At 35.5% G+C, this 12,459-nt stretch overlaps 1 protein-coding gene and 1 pseudogene across 2 annotated transcripts in view; both read right to left on the bottom strand.

Moving 5' to 3' along the window:
• CHD6 (chromodomain helicase DNA binding protein 6) overlaps positions 1-12,459 on the bottom strand; it is a 159,381-nt gene that overhangs the window by 125,410 nt on the left and 21,512 nt on the right. The gene's annotated exons all lie outside the window — the stretch shown is intronic.
• Positions 966-1,425, bottom strand: LOC102541701 (ribonuclease kappa pseudogene; annotated as a pseudogene).

Raw genomic sequence — 12,459 nt, forward strand, 5'->3', positions numbered from 1 at the left:
AGGAAATCAGTTTTTCCTACACTGATCAATGAATCAATGAATCCTACATAAACACTAATGTATTCCCTATTTTACTGAGTTCTCCATTCTCCAGGTAAATAAGAAAGCTGTTTGTTTTTTCTTTAAATATAGAAGGGTAGTAAGTTCTTTTTTCCTTCAAGAAAAACTTACTAAAAATAGTAAGAATGCACAGAAGTCAGGAGGATGATTCAGGAAATCTGTTTGTTAGAAGGCATGAACATCTTTACCAAAACGTGTTAAGTACGTCAAGAAATTCTATAAATTTGGAAAAATCTAACCATGCAATGATAATTACAGAAATTACCTAAAGTGTCAGTATTTGAATATGTAAGTAGAATAAATAAAATTAAGAAATATGTTGTCTTTAAATCCACCCTCACTCATACCTAGAGAATCAATCCCTTGCGGCCTTTCCTGTTAAACTTTACCGCTGGCACATGACTACTGGATGCTTCAAACACAGATTAAAAGGCACTAGATAAATCCATCTCATTCAGCTCCTGGCCTGAAGAAGCTTCCCCACTGCTTTTGTATAGCTCTTATTCCTATCAGTGATACCCAACTGTTTAAAACATCAGATTGTTACCACAATGTTCAGATTCTCGAGGATCTAGTCATTTTCTTATCCACACAGATTAACTTCTCAACAGAGTAATACAAAATGAGCACAACTCAAATATAAAAACAGAGAAAGGCAGAGACTTTTTTTGTGAAAGACATGACTACTCAAATTATTCATTTGTTCCCATCTAAACTGACATTTTTTTTTTTTAAGAGAGCAGTTTCTCTTTATTGTGGAAAAGGACAAGGCGAGGGGGCCAGAGGGACAGGGAACGGCCACAACTTCTCTCCACTGAGGACGGGTGCCAGAGGTTGGCGAACAAGGGATTCAGTCTTCCGCCAGGGAAATCCAATCCTCAGAAGGCGCCAGAATGGATGGCGGGGGGGGGGGGGGGGGGGAACGACGACCAGGTGGGGAGAGTCTTTAAACAGAAGTGGGGACAGGAGAGGGGAAACGCGACGGTGCTCTAGCGCACCATGTATTCCTTGCGCTGATTGAGCCGAACCTGGCAGAAAAAGAAGCCTCCGAGAAGGAAGTAAAGGCCCGCGGCGATGAAACAGTTGTAACTGACTTGCTCGTAAAGGTTGTATGTTCTGGGGGCCATTCTCAAAATCTTTTTCCGTGAAGGGAACATCCTCAATAAGCACAGCGGAGTGGACATTGAAAAAGATTCCGAGCATTATATGATCACTCCCCAGGCGCTGAGGACGATGCCGCAGGCGGCCAGCTTGGGCCCACAGCACAGAAGCGACGCCATGAAGAAGGGAGTCGGGGATCGCCTTGATGTAGGCCCGGTAGGAAGGCGGTGAGTGGAAGCCCCGACCAGCTGTGGGGAAGCGGGCTGGACTCTATACTGACATTTGATAGAAATAATAAATTCACTTGCTAAAGTAAAAACAGAATGGGGGATGGCAAAAGAGAGGAAGAAAATTATTTAAATTGTTAAAATAAAGAGACACATTGCTTCAACTTAAAAAAAAATCACTTAGCGAAACAGCAGAGATATACTTGGGACAAACGGTCCATAGCGCCTACTGACTCTTGGTTCTATAATTGAGACCCAGGGTTGTTAGTTATTATGATTTGGAGAATTTGAAAAGCTGTTTTTTTATGGTATGGGATACTAGCTATATGTCCTTCTGCTCCAAAAATAACCCTAAATTGTGCAGCTAAGATGGCAGGTGGCTATTCAAAGAGCAAGGAGGTTGAACTTCAAGGCAAAAAAGGTCCAAAGACCAGAGTGGTACCTTGTGTGAATCAGACTGCGACCACAAGCTGCCTGCCAGGTTTCCCTTGTGTGCTGACTCCTTAAGTCCCTCTACCCAGATGAAGGTATCAGGTCTTAGGCTGTTTCCACCACTATCTAAGGTCAACTAAAAGAGATTCACAAAAGGTTTTAGAGTAGGAAGGACCTTCCTAAAGAGAAAACCCTACACACTTGCTCTTCCAAGTGGACATGTTATGTGTGTATGTGTGATGTCTCCCTCTCTCTCTATATATATACACCTACACAAGCAAACAAGATATATATATATAAGTAGATTATCCTCCAGGGATAACAGGACAGTACACTTGAGCTATTTTTTCTAGTAATAGAGACATTACATAATCTACTCTGTCCTTCTACTAAGAACATAAATTCTGCAACCAAACTGTCTAAGTCCATATCCTAGGCTCTGCCATTTGTTAGTTGCATGACCTAGGCAAATCACTGAAATCTCTCTGCCTCAGTTTCCTCATATGTAAAACAAGGATGATAATCATGTGAGGATTAAATAAATTAGTATATGGAAATAACAAAGTACAGCATCTGGTAAACAAAAAGTATTTTATAAGGTCAAATATTACTACTGACATTTATACAACAGCCATGTAGGATTACAGGAAAAATGTGACCACAGCAGTGAGAATAAATGACCTATATGAATTCAAGTGACCTATATGGATTTATGATCCATAATCCCCAACCAAAGTAATCTTAGAACTTTCTTATACTTGGAGCAAAGAAAAAAAAAAGGAGTATTTCACAAATGCATGATAACCCAAAAGCAGGAGTCTAGCTCAAAATCTGTTCCCACAAAACCTTTTAAAGACAACTCATTCGAAAACAAATAGAGGGGCATTTAATTTAGCTAAACATGCAACTTTTTAAAAAAAACTGAAGTATGGTCAGTTACAATGTGTCAATTTCTGGTATACAGCATAAGGTCTCAGTCATGCATATACGTACATATATTTGTTCTCATACTCTTTTTCATTAAAGGTTATTATAAGATATTGAATACAGTTCCCTGTGCTATACAGAAGAAATTTGTTTTTATCTGTTTTTATATATAGTGGTTAACATTTGCAAATCTCAAACTCCCATATTTATCCCTTCCCACCCCCTTTCCCCTAGTAACCGTAAGATTGTTTACTATGTCTGTGAGTCTGTTCATGTTTTATAGATGAGTTCATTAGTGTCCTCTTTTTCTTTTGTTTATCTTTTAGATTCCACACGAGTGATATCATATGGTACTTTTCTTTCTCTTTCTGGCTTACTTCACTTAGAATGATGATCTCCAGGTCCACCCATGTTGCTGCAAATGGCATTACTCTATACTTTTCTATTGCCGAGTAGTATTTCATTGTATAAATATACCACAACTTCTTTATCTGTCCAACTGCCGATGGACATTTAGGTGGCTTCCATGTTTTGGCTATTGTATATAGTGCTGCTAAGAACACTGGGGTGCATGTATCTTTTCGAATTAAAGTTCCCTCCAGATAAATGCCCAGGAGTGGGATTGCTGGATCATATGGTGAGTCTATTTTTAGTTTTTTGAGGTATTTCCATACTGTTTTCCATAATGGCTGCATCAAACTACATTCCCACCAGCAGTGTAGGAGGGTTCCCTTTTCTCCACACCCTCTCCAGCATTTATCGTTTGTGGACTTTTGAATGATGGCCATTCTGACTGGTGTAGTTTTGGTTTAAATTTCTCTGATAATTAGCAACACTGAGCATTTTTTCATGTGCCTATTGGCCATTTGTATGTCTTCATTGCTTGTTTAGGTCTCCTGCCCATTTTTGGATTGGGTTGTTTGTTTTTTTGTTACTAAGCTGTACGAGCTGTTTATATATTCTGGAAATCAAACCTTTGTCAGCCGCATCATTTGCAAATATTTTCTCCCATTTTGTAGGTTGTTGTTTTGTTTTGCTTATGGTTTTCTTTGCTGGGCAAAAGCTTGTAAGTTTAATTAGGTTCCATTTGTTTATTTTTGCTTTTATTTCTATTATCTGGGTAGACTGCCCTAGGAGAACATTGCTAAGATTTATGTACAGAATGTTTTGTCTATGTTTTCTTCTAGGAGGTTTACAGTGTTCTGTCTTATATTTAAGTTTTTAAGCTATTTTGATAAACATGTAACTTTTAAACATTCCTTTCTACATGACACTTTTACTAAACACAGAGAAAAAAGTACTTTGCACAAATGAGTTTTTTACTCACAGTTTTCTTAAAGTTTTTAACCAAAAATTTTTCATTTCATTTTCTTCAAGTTTCTCAGTCTTCTAAAAGTGTAACAATAGTGAAATAATGATTCAGGCAACAATCAGTGAAGGTTAAATTAGGACTATTAGATTAAAGGTGGACAGACCTGGAAATCTGCAGGTTGTCAGAAAGTCACTCTACGGATTTTGCTGGCCAAATGGGGTAACACAACTCGACAACAAAGGGCTATGTCAACATGAGCCCACGACTTAATCTTAGTATACAAAGTAGGACAATCAAATATTATAGCTTTCTAATGTGAACAGAAGTACAATATACCTCCTATGAATAATAAAAAATACGAATGATTATAAAAATAGTTGAGCCTCCAAATCTAACTGCCTGTTTACAGGTAATATGAAAAAAGAGTGACATATTATCTGACACAAGGACACAATCAGCAAAATCTATTGTATGGGGAAGGGGAATAACCCAGTTTCCTCAGCAAATAAATGGCATTAAAAAGATGTGATTTATTATAGATTAAAACAGATTAAAGAGATGTATCAAACAAATGCATTAGGTGGAACTTATTCGGACCTGATTCAAAGATTTAACTGTAAAAAGCCATTTTTTGAGAAAAATCAAGGGAAGGGATTCAGTATGAGATAATATTAAGGAATTAGGTTATAGGGAATTTACTGGGTATAATAAAGTGCTTTTCTACCCAACAGATAAACACACTAAAATGTTTATAGGTGAAAGGAAAGGTTGTTTGTGATTTTCTTTAAAACACTCTAGGTCAAAAAGAAAATGAGAAGATACATAAAGCAAGAATGACATGAGGACTCATATTATTCTCCCTATTTAAGTGTATGTTTGAAATTTTCCATAATAAAAACATTTTAAGGGTAAAGGAGAGATGGGAATTCATAACTGAATCTAAGTTTGGCCACCATCCATGAGGCGTGAAAAACTGCAGAAAGCCTTTATGTAAAACAAACACAAAAAAAGCTGACAGTAGTGGCCTCTGAAGACTGTATGTGAGATACTTTGGGCAGATTTCTTTTGTCAGCAGAAATTCTCTCTACAACATTCCCATGGAGGTGTGCTTTCCATTAGGCAATGTTCTAGCACCAAGGCGTAAACAAGATGTCTTGATACTAAACTGAACTTTTCCAGCCTCCTTACCCTGAGAAAAGTTATTCAAGGAAACTGACTACCAAAATATACATATATGTATTTTTAATGGGGTATGTACAATTCTAAGTCTTTAGCAGTTTGTTCGTACTTTTCAGTTTTTCCAATAGTCATATAAATATTTTTATACAAGCTGAAGAAATACTCTTTAGTATTAAAAAAGAAAAACCAAACACTGGCGCTAAAAAAAGGTTTATTTAAACTTCCCTTCTTCCAGTCCCTTCTCCATTCCCACTGTTCCTAACGTAGTTTATTATATGCTATTATCACCTTATACTTGGTATCAGAGTAGTTAAAATTAACTGATTATACTACAGATTTGCAGGTCAAATTTATCACTTGTTTGCTTCCAAAACTTAAAAGTGTATCTTAATAGTTATCCTTATCCCACATAGAATAGTGTTGTACTGCATTTAGAGAAGACAGTACTGTTCAAAAGTCATAACCACTAATCTAATAAAGGGGTTCAGTAATTATAGGCACCAAGGCCATGCAAAGGATAATTCTCTTTCATCTGGAGCCATGTTTTGTACCGATTTTTGTTAGGTAAAGGAAAACAGTGAATCCAGAAAACTGCACCTGACCAGCTTTAACAGTATTTTCCCAACAGTAGTCTGCCAAATAGTTTGAACAACTCTCATATCAGGCTATCATCATCTTTCTATGATTCCTTTTGGGCCTTATTTATCTATTGAACATGGTTTGGTCCATAACAGTGGTGAAAAGAGACTATAAAAACAAATAACAATAAATGATGCCTAAAAGGTAAGGATGAATATAGCTTTAAAATAACAGTTGACCCTTGAACCATGTGGGGGTGAGGGGTACCAACGCCGCAGATGCAATCAAAACTCCACATGTAACTTTACAGTCAACCCTGCATATTTGAGGTTCTGCACCCATGGATCACACAGTACTTTAGCACGTACTTAGTGGGGGAAAAAAAATCCGTGGGCCCATGCAGTTCAAACCCGTGTTGTTCAAGGGTCAAATGTAACTGAAAATAAGCTATAAGATAAAGTACCTTTGGTCCTAGGGACAGCTGATGTGGGAAATCTATTTCTGCATTGATTTCTATTCCCCTGAGAATAGAAATAAGGGACAACATTACATTATTGCTAGCAAGGTAGAAATTAATTAGCTCTGCTCCCTTTCTGTTAATATTCTGAGCAAAGGTTACTTCCTTATTTAATACAGAAGTAGTTATATTTATCCACTCTGAGATAGATGGTTTTCAGATATTAGAGTCCTCCTACTGCCTAAACATTTAGTGTCTAAACATTTAGTTAGGCTTACCTAACATGCACTGTTAATAATAACTGAGAAACTAGAAATGCAGCAACATTTATTACACTATTTTTCTTAATCATCATAATAATTTTACGAGATAGGTGCTTCTGTAATTTCCACTGTATAAATGAAGAAACCAAAGCACAGGTTGTTACGTAACTTGTCAAAGAAAACAGAGCCAGTAAGTAATGGAACAATATCATCCTCATCATTCCTCCAAGTTTTTTAGGGATAAACAGAAAAAAAAAGTTATTGGTAACTTATTCCAAAATCCATTAATGTCATTAAATCTTGTGAAGTTTTAATTTAATTATTTGTTGAGCTTCGACTATGTGCTAGACATTATGCTACTTACGAAAAGACACCAAGAGAAGTAGAAAACAGCTATTCCCTCTCAAAACCTTATTATCAAAGTTGGAGACAAAATATGCATAAAAAACTAGAAGAGAAAAATGTGTCTTTCCCAATGAAAGAGCTACTTCATAAATTCATCCATGGCCAGGCCTCACTCTTCATCCCAGTGCATTTTTTAGATTCATCCCAGTTGACTATGAAAAACCAGAGACAATATTCCCATAAGCTGGGGGTGGGGGGAGGGGGGTGTGTGTGCAGCAAGCAGTGTGGATTTCTAGGGAATAAAAATCACTCAATAATCTCAATTCAATTCTAACCACAAAAAAAAAAAAAAAGCCCGTATCTAAACATAGTTAAAAGACCATGGTGGCAAGGGGTGGGGGTATAGTTCAGCGGTAGAGCACGTGCTTGGCAAACACAAGGTCCTGGGTTCAATACCCAGTACCTCCATTTAAAAAAAAAAATCATTGAGATCCAAATATGAATAAAAGACTCTACCTACTTTTAAGAAATCATAGACAAGCCTGCTAACAAATGGCATTTGGTGTGGGTGCCTACAGAACTAAAGAAGAGTTTCAGGTACAGTGGGAGCAGAAATAAAGGAGACAGCAACTACAAGGGGAAGCCCTGATAAGATGACTCCTAGGTAATTACCTCTCCTCCCCACAAAAATAAAATAATTAAATAATACAGTAAAAAAAAATTAAGATGACTCCTAGGGATGCTATAAGAAGAAAAGTAAGATCTGGAAACCTGAAATTTTATAACTGAGAATAGTAAAATTAAGTTCCTAGTCTATGATAGGTCCTGAATATTCTATATGCACAAATATGATGACTTGCCTCTCCAAAAAACCTACCCCTAATGTAATAGTAATCTCAATGTCAATATTTAATGTCCACCTCAGCTTCTACTGATCTACAATAATGTCCAGCAGTAACTCAAAAATTACAAGGTACACAAAAAAGCAAAGAAGTTATGACAGGAAGACAAAGCAATCAAAAGATCCAGACTGAGAGATGACCCAGATGTTGAAACTATCAAATAAGGAATTTAAAATAACAATGCTTAAGATGTTCAGGAATTCAGTAGACAATATGCATGAACAGATAGTACATTTCAACAGAAAGCTACAATATGCAAGAAAGAGTCAAACAGAAATGTTATCTTTTTTTCTACAGGTAACAGAGATGAAAAGTTCCTTTGATAGGCTCACCAGAACACTCAATATAATCAAGGAAGGAATCTTTGAACTTGAAGACAGATCACCAGAAATCACCCAAACTGAATCACCCCTCACAAAGAGAGAGGGGGGAAAAGCGGAGTGAAAAGGACACAAGAGAAAGAACATTCAAGAACTTTGGGATATGATCAAATGGTATCATAGACATGGAACTGGAGATGGAAAACAAAGCAGAAATAATATTTGAAGGAAAAATGACCTGGTATTTTCTGAAAATGAAGTCATCAAACCACAAATCCAAGAAGCTCAGAGAATCCTACAGAATAAATATAAACAAGTAAGCAAACACATAAACACAATAAAGAACACATACCTGGACACTTCATACTTAAACTGCCAAAAATCAAAGTTAAAGAGAAAATCTTAAATACAGCAGGAAGCAACAGACATTACCTTCTGAGGGAAAAAAAAAAATTCAGCAGACTACTTGCAATCCAGAAGATAATGAAGTGACATCTTTTAAATACTGAAAGCAGGGTTAAAAAAAGACTTCATGACCCAGAATTCTACAGTCAGCAAAAACATCTTTCAAAAATGAAGGCAAAATAATGGCTCTTCAGACAAACAAAAGGTGAGATAACTCAATGTCAGCACACCTGCCCTACAAGAAATACTAAAGGAAGTTCTTCAAGTAAAAGGCGTATGATGCCAGACAAAAATGAGGATCCACACAAAAAAGTTAACAACTCCAGGAATGGTCAAAATGGAAGTAAATATTAAGACCTTCTCCCATATTTTTAATTGTTTCAAAATACAAGTGTATGGTGGAGTTTATAAAGTATATAAAAGTAAAATACATGACAGCAATATTACACAGGATAGAAGGGAAAAACTAGAAGTATACTGTGTTGTTAGCAACTTATACTGCATGTAAAATGTGAAATAGTATAATATTATGTGAAGGTAGACTGTGATGTATATTGTAAACCCTAGGACTATCACTAAAAATTTTTAAAGAGGTATAACTAATACATCCATAATGGAGATAAAATAAGGGCTTAAAAATCCTCAATCTAGAAGAAGCAATAAAGAGGAAAGGGGGAACAGATTAGATGCGACAAATAGAAATCAACTAGTAAGATGACAGATTTAAATCGAACCGTATCAGTAATTATGTTAAACGTAAATCTAAACATTCCAATGAAAAGGCAGAGACTACCACAAGTTATATAACAAGTTATATATGTTCTATAAGAAATCCACTTTCAAGACAGGTTAAAAATGATAGAAAATAAAATCTCCAATGAAATGATGGAAGAAGATACACCATGCAAATATTAACCAAAAGCAAGCCAGAGGCAACATTAATATCAGATAATGTAGACTTTACTAGAAACAATATTAAAAGAGTCACTCAGATAATGATAAAGGAGCTAATTCATCAATAAGATATAATAATCCTTAATATGTATGCACCTGACAACAGAGCATCAAAGCACATGAAGCAAAAACAGAACTCAAAAGAGAAATATATAAAACATATGTGCTATAATTAATATATAGTATATAATTATATATATTATAGTTACAGACAAAACATTCTTTCAGTAATCCATAAAATAAGTAGACAAAGAACTCTAAGGATACAGAAGATATGAATACCACTACCAACCAACTTGACCTAGTAACATCTACAGAACACTCCACCCTACAAAGGCAGAATGTATATACTTTTCAAGTGCACAGGGACATTCACCAATAAAGCCTATACTCTTGGCCATAAAACAAATCCCAACAAATTTTTTAAAAACTGAAATTATACCAAGGTATATTGTCTGCCATAAAGTAACTAAATTGAAATCAAGAAGGTATCTGAAAACTCATAAATCTTGGAAATAAAACATGCTTCTAAACAACCCTGGGTCAAAAAGAAAGCAACAAGGGAAATCCGAAAATATTTTTAATTGAATGAACATCAAAATACAACATACGAAAATTTATGGAGAACAGCTTATGCAGTGTTTAAAGAAAAGTTTACAGCATTAAAAGTTTATTAAAAAAGAAAAAAAGGGTTCACTTGAATTAACTTCCACCATAAGAAATTAAAAGGGAGATTAAATTAAATCCAAAAAAAGTAGAATGAAACAAATCATAACAATACGAACAAAAATCAATGAAGTTGGGAACAGAAAAATGAGAGAAAAATTAATGAAACTAAAAGCCAATTCTTTGAAAAAGATCAATAAAACTGATAAACCTTTAGCCAAAATGATTAAGAAAAAAAGAGAAAAGACATAAATTACCAACAGAAGGACTCAAAAAGGCATCTCTAGGAATCCTACACACATAAAAGGATAATAATATGAACTTCATGCCTGTAAATTTGGACAACTTAGATGAACTAGATGAGTTCCTGAAAAGATATAAATTAGCCAAGCTCACTTAAGAAGAAATAAAAAACCTGAACAGCCCTTCATCTATTAAAGATGGTTGAATTTGTAGTTAAAAACCTTCCAACAAAGAAAACTCCATGCCCATCTTCAATAGCGAATTTTACCAAACATTTAAGGAAAAAATTACAGGCATACCTCATTTTATTGTACTTCGCTTTATTGTGCTTTACAGATACTGCAGTTTTTACAAATTTAAGGTTTGTGGTAACCCTGTGTTGTCAAATGTCAGTATTAAAAAAAATTTTTTTTAAAAACCATAGGTCAAAGATAAAGATCAAAACAAAGACAATAAAATCCTTAAAAGAGTACTAGCAAACTGAATATAGCAATATATAAAAAAGATAATACATCAAGACCAAGTGGGATTTATCTTGGGTATGCAAGAGGGACTCAACATTCAAAAATCAATTCATGTAATTCACTGTATCAACAGATTAAAGAAAAAACCCATATGATCATCTCAATAGATACATAAAAAGTACCTAACAAAATCCAATGTCCATTTATAATGAAAATTCTCAGGAAACTAGGAATAAAAGGGAACTTCTCCAACCTGATAAAAAAGCATTGGTGAAAAACTTACCTTAATAGGACTGTATAATTTCCCCCTAAATTCAGAACAAGGCAAGGATGTCTAATCTCATCACCTCACTTCAACATCATACCAGTGTACTTACCAGTGCAGTAAGACAAGAAATAGAAGACATATAGATTAAACAGGAAGAAAAAAAAATTGTCTTTATTTGAACTCAACATAACTGTCAATATAGAAAATCTCAAAGAATCTACAATAAAGCTTCTCAGTAAAATAGTTTAATAAGACTATAGGATATAAAATCAATATACAAAAGCCAACTATTTTTTAATATACTAGCAAGGAACAACAGTAAATTAACATTTTTAAAGTATCATTTACAATATTATTCCACAACATAAACACTTAGAGATAAATTTTCAAACCCTGTAACTGATATAAACCAGCTTTAACCTGACCAGTCTCTTCCTCTATACAGAAAAGCTATGGGAAAGCCTAAAATAGCCTAAAGCTTCAGAATAAGCCAACTTATTTTCTTCTCAACCAATTCTCTGGAAGGTTTTGCCATGAGTCAGCTTTCCTTCCAGTAGATGGTCCCTTCTCTCATATTTTCCCTTGAAAGTGGTTCATCCTGAGAATTCATGCTGTAAGGATGGTTATCTTGGAACTAGCAAAGTGAAAAATGGAATGCAGTCCCAGAAAATATTAAACTTGCAAAAGCCAAGTTAAAAGTTTTCCCTCTGGTGAACTGATTAGCCCAGAAACTGACAAGCTTTAATAGTCACTAAAATCCCCAGATGACATACAAAACTGTGTAAAAACTTGTCTTATCACTAAGCCTTCCACATGTTCACCGCCTCTATTAGTAAGGCAATAATAGGCACTTGTGTATTTCAAGACATGAGCCTACTCCTAACACATCCCAGACATATTTAATTCAACCATAGGTGAGCCTCTAACCTAAGGGTAGCCAATGCCTAAACAGGCCAACAATTGAGGATATGCCATTTCTGGGGTGGAAAAAAATCCTGCTGGACAAAGTCGATTTTCCCTCAGAAATCTGAAATAGAAGGTACCAAAAGAGTAAGGCAGAAGCAACAGGAGTAGAAGCTGAGAGGTCATGAGTTTGAGAGAAACTGGAGAAGCCAGAAAGGGCCTTGGACATGAAAAAGTTAAGAGAGAACATAATTATGTGAGTAAGTAGAAGCTAAAAAGCAGAGGAGAGCAGTAAGGTAGGATGGAGAAAGGAGTGGGTGGGAAAAAAAAAGGGTGGAGTGGACCAACTGAGAATTCTGTAAATGGCCAAGACGGAGTAAAGACCATCCAAGAATGTCTGCTGCGAAAAGGCCCTGGAGCAACCCTGGATTCAGCAGGGTGACTGTACTAGT

Source organism: Vicugna pacos, chromosome 19, assembly GCF_048564905.1.
Source record: "Vicugna pacos chromosome 19, VicPac4, whole genome shotgun sequence".
Classification (NCBI taxonomy): domain Eukaryota; kingdom Metazoa; phylum Chordata; class Mammalia; order Artiodactyla; family Camelidae; genus Vicugna; species Vicugna pacos.